The following is a 5672-nucleotide window of genomic DNA, read 5'->3' as shown; positions in this document are numbered from 1 at the left end:
ACACTGCTCAGGGGAAAAGTGGGCAAGACAGAAGTCTGCCATGCCATGTGGGTAGCTCCCTGGCCAGCCAGGGATCGAACTCATGCTGCAGAGGCTGTGGACAACTTTCATAAGTTGCATCTTAACCCCTTGTGCCACCCCTTGTGCCCCATCCATGGGTTATAATATCTTTAATAAAAGCTTGGGCTGGGAGGGTGAAAGGCAGAGTTGCTCTCCATGGCACTCTCCCCAGCATCCCCTGCTGAAAATTCATTTAGACTCCAGGTCTTCGTTAATAGCTGAGAACTTCATCGGCCGTCTATGGCAAACTTCTGCTAAATGTAATAACATGAATAAATCTCTCAAACAAACATTGAGCAACAAAGCTAGACTTAGGGGGGAAAAACACCACATTGAATATTTGTGTAAAATTCAAGAACGAACAAAACTAATCTATGGTGGTGGAATTCGAAATAGTGACTACTTCTGATTGGGATGGTGGTGGTATTGACTAAAGAGGGGCACACATGAAGGAATGTTCTGGAGTCTTGCAATGTCTGCTGTCCTCCTCTTGATGTGGCTATAAAGGTGTATACATGTGTAAAATTTCATTGAACTGTCTATTAAAGGGCTGAGCAACTTACTATGAATAAGCTAGACCTCCATAAAAATAAACAAATGGAAACTGAATAAAATAAAAATATAGACTAGATGTTAGCTAAGGTTTGACCAAACTTCCAGAGTCTGCACATCTTACTTGCTCCATTCCCAAACTCTCCTACTCTAAAAGCTTTAACTACCACTCCCCTAGTAAGCTCACACATTTGCATATCTTTTTTCTCAAGTTTTATTGATTTGCCACTAATTTACATAACTGTAATTTTAGGAGTATAATTCACACCTTCATAAGCGTACATGCTTCAGTCACCCTCCACCAGCTCTCCAGCGCCACAACCCTGTCATCTTCCCTCTCCCCATGCCAGCTGCTAGCCAGTATATTTTTCATATTCTAAGAAGTATTCTTGTTGTGCTTTCCCCAGTTTGCTTTCTTTGATTGTTTCTATTCCACAAGTGAGTGAGACCATCCAGTAACTGCCTTTTACTTTCTGTCTTATTTCATTTAGTAATAATCACCCAAGATCCATCCATTTTATCCCAAAAGGCACTATTTAATATTTTTTAATAGTGAGTAGTATTCCATTGAGTGGATAGCCCAAGATTTCTTTACTCATTCACCTGTTGAAGGGCATTTAAGTTGGTTCCATGGCTTGGCTACTGTGAATAAAACTACAAGGAACATAGAAGGACATAAATCTTTCCTTTTTAGTGTTTTCATATTCTTTGGATTCATATTCATATTCTTTCATATTTGGATAAATACCTAAAAGTTATAATGTTGGATAATATGGTATTTCCATTTTTATTTTTTAAGGAAACTCCATACCATTTTCAATAGAGATGGCACCAAATTACATTCCCATCAACAATGGATAAATGTTCGTTTGCTCACCAACTTTTGCTGTTTCCAGGCTTTTCGATATGGGCTATTCACTCAAGGGTGAAGTGACCGCTCATCATGGTTTCGATTTGCATTTTCCTTATAATAAGTGATGTGGAGCACTTTTTCATGCACCTGCTGGCCAACTGAATGTCTTCTTGGTAGAAGCATTTGTTAAGATCTTTTGCCAATTTTTTTGATTGAGATGTTTGGTTTTGTTGTTATTGAACAGCATAAGATCTTTATATATTTTGCAAATTAACCCTTGACAGATGAGGGACATGCAAATATCTTGTCCCAGTCCATAGGTTACCTTCTAAATTTTGTGCTGGTTTCTTGTGCTGTAAAAAATCTTCTTAGTCTGATGCAGTCCTACTTGTTCATTTGTTGTTTGATTTCCCTAGCCACTGGAGTTGTGCCCCCAAGCACATTTGCATTTCTCTGCTCCCAGCTCACCAAAGTCCATTTCGTCTGTATGTGCACTTCCTACACCCCATCCCACCACCAATCATTCAAAAGACTCATCCTCATCCTCTTCCTCACCACTAACCAGAGCAGGAATCCATCACTGTGGCTTCCAGGCTCATAACAATTATAACAATTTCTTTCTTGGGGAGCAATCCTAACATACAAGGGCAAGCCACCAAAAGGCAAGTCTATATACCATGAAGCTAACTGCAGGCCATAGCTGACGGTGGACCCAGCAGGAGGCACCTTGACCAAAATGGGCCAGATTGTCTATCCTGGTTTGTTGTTATTGTTTGAATTTATTTGTATTTATTTAGGCATATAAGAACTGGGGTGTAGGCCAAAGGTGTAGGGGTGAGAGGATTCACCAGAGAAAAAGAAGGGAGCAGGACAGGCGGATCTACTGAAATACACAGCTGAGGGGAGCAGCGGGCAAGACAGCAGAGGTCTGCTGCACCGTGTGGGTAGCTGCCTGGCCAGGGATCCAACTCGTGCTGCATTGGATGGCGATAGCTTGATAGCCCTGAGACTTTAACCCCTGCGCCACCAGAGAGGCCCATAATTGTCTCTCCTGTTTAAAATTTGCACCAAGAGTCTAGAGGTTGCTGAGGCATTAAAGGCAACTTCAGAAAAGAAATGTCTACAAATTCCTTCCGCTGAAGTTGGAACCTTCCCTAGGTTGTCCTCTTGGTCATTCAGTTTGTCCTAAACATCCTTTCTTCATGGTGCTAGCTAGAGTCAGTTTCTGTTTCTTGTCACCAAAACATTTTAACTATACCCTTCCCAACCCTCCCCAAAGTCTCTAGCGCTCTGTTACCAGGATTTATTCGACTTTGCCTTCTTCCTTTTAACTTCATCGTCTTCTACTTGACTCCCCCTCTGCTTCCCTGGAGTCCTGTCTGGCCCACCCCTGAAAGCTTTCTCATAGCAGTCCACTCCGTCCCAGCCCTCAAGACCAAAGCCTCCATTCAGGTCATTGTCCTGCTAGTCTGAGCTGCTGAAACAGGTTCCTCTGCCTCTTACCTTCACTGTTCTGTCATAAGGGGCTTGCTAAAGCCCAGCCCTGACCACACCCTTTTCTGTTTATAAACCTCGCTGGCTCCGCACTGTCTTCTAGAGTACGTGCGTATATCAGTGTGGTCTCGAGGCTTTCCACAGTGGCCCCCACAGTCCCTACTGATTTCACCTCTGGCTTTTAGTCCTCACAAGCTGCATGTGCTGCATGTCCTTCCAATAGAACTGCCCCCCACCCCGTGTGTTCCCCACATGCAAGTTCACACCTCAGGTCATTTGCTCTCTTTCTTCCCTACAGTTTAAATGCCTGCCCCCAGGCTTCTCTGCTGACATAGGGGTTAAGTGTCAGTGCTATCACCAAGAGGGTGCACCATGACCTGCGCTCTATCCCAGCTAAGGAGCTAACCTATGGCGCAGCAGCCCTCTCCTGTCTCGCCCGCTGCTCCCCTCAGCAGTGTATTTCAGTCAGTCTGCCTGTTCTGCTCCCCACTCTGTCTCTGGTGAAGCCTCTCACCCCCCGCACCGCTGGCCTATACCCCAGTTCTTTTATGAGAAAATAAATAAATGAATCTTAAAAAAAAATAAATGTCCTGCCCCACCCTTCCTACCCTCATGACCTCTGTGATTGTTGAAACTTCACCCATTCTTCCAGACCTAGATAAATGCCAGAATGTACATGAAGCTTGCCCTTGTTAGAATTCATCACCTAAATGCTTTATTCATACTTTCGTTATTGGTGTGTAGCTGCTGACCTTGAGTGACAAGTATTTGCATCTGTGTATGTCTGTCTTCTCCAATAACTTGTTCTTGTGAGCAGAGACCAGATCCTCTTTCCTACCAGACCCCTCCTGCCTACCACATTCCTGGCATGGTGCCAGTGCTCAATAACTGGGTGTGGAATTGTATTTTCTGAACCTGCCATCAAAAAAAAAAAAAATGGGCAAGGAGGAATATGGATAAAAGGCATAGAAGGACAAAGACTTGAAAGAACAAAGAACACAGGGAGAAACCTTCAGGAAATGGCTCTCTCCTTCAGGATAATGTTATGATCAAAAGGGACAGAGGCCTCCCACCTGATCTAGCTCCATCTCGGCACTGGTACTACCGAGCGATGAGACGAGGTACAGGAACCACGGTTGAAAACAAAAGCATGGCAGAAAGGCAAGGGTCACCATTGTGCCTAACCCCAGCTCAGAAACTCCACGCCCTGTAGCTAGAAGCAGCATCAGCTGCTACGTGTTCTGAGGGGCTGGCTTGCCCTTCTACATGCAGTGGCATATCTTTTTAAAATTGACAGAATAGGGCCTCCCTGGTGATGCAGCAGATTGAGCCCAGCGCTGTGAAGCTGTCCGCAGCCTCTGCAGCACCGGTTCTTTCCCCGGCTGGCCAAGGAGATACCCACATGGCATTGCAGATCTCTCCCGTCTCGCCTGCTGCTCTCCTCAGCAGTGTATTTTGTCAGTCTGCCTGTTCTGCTCTCCGCTCTGTCTCTGGTGAATCCTCTCACCCTCCCACGCCTCTGGCCTGTACCCCAGTTCTTGTATAAATAAATCTCTTTAAAAAAATTTTTTAATAAAATTGACAGAATAAAAGTAAAAGACAAATACTTCCATGGTATTGCTCCCCTGGCAGAGAAATGATGAAGATTAAAGAAAGAAGAATGGATGATAAAGCCAATCTGACTCTCAATAAAATGCCCATGTGGTCTAGGACTTCCAGGTGATGGAGAGTCAGCAGGTGCTGCACCAGTCTCCCTGGGAAAAGGGGTTCAGAATGAGACTAAAGAGGGGAGAGAATCAAATGGCTTTTTAAGGTCTCTAATAGCTCTTCTGACAGAGCCTGCCTGGCTTCCATGTGCAAGGACTCTGGCAAGATGAATGGATTTGTCTTTCTATTAAATACCATTACCCAGAGCAAGTGGGAGAATGAAGCTTAGATTGTAGATTCACATCCTGCCTTCCTTCCCTTTTCTTCTAATCAAGAAAAAGCTTACGAAATCCCAACCCATCTCACCCAACCCTACCCACCACCTACAACATACTACCTCAGGGGAAATAGGTAGCCTGCTGAACTACAAAGTTTGCCTCCCAATATCAATACCCAACACACATTCAGTCCTTAAGAGCTAAAGTTCAAATCCAACCCCTCAGCATAGCCAGGTCTGCATTAGGCCAATCGCATACTTCAAGATCCATTAAGTCCCTTGTAGGAGCCTATCGGCTTTAAAAACCCAATAGCACTTCCCATTGAGAAGAATTACAAAGGTTCCCTCTTGGCCACAGGTTCAAATGATTCTGTGTGTTGATGGAAGTCTCCATTGCTTCAGTCATCAGAGTCATCCAAAAGCATCACAACAAAGGAAGAGATACGAAAACAATTAGCGTCCCCATCATAAGGCTTTATGAAGTGCATCTTCCAGCCACTGGTTCTCATGCTTGGCTATACTTAGGGAGCTTCAAAACTCTGGTGTCTGAACAAAAAGTACTTGGAAAAGGAAATGATTTTAAAAGCTCACTTTCAAGCAAGAAATACTTAGAGATAAATTTAAACCTTGTTTAAGATCTGTATATTGAAAACTATAGACACTACTGTTAAACATGTAGCGATATGTCGTGTCAAATAACAGGTCTTTAAAAAAATGGGCTTAGTCATAAAGTTCATGATTAATATACAAAAGCCCATTGTATTCTTTTTATTAGCAGCAATCCATTGG

Source organism: Talpa occidentalis, unplaced genomic scaffold, assembly GCF_014898055.3.
Source record: "Talpa occidentalis isolate TD23 unplaced genomic scaffold, MPIMG_talOcc4v2.1, whole genome shotgun sequence".
Classification (NCBI taxonomy): Eukaryota; Metazoa; Chordata; class Mammalia; order Eulipotyphla; family Talpidae; genus Talpa; species Talpa occidentalis.
This window is presented reverse-complemented; position numbering follows the sequence as displayed.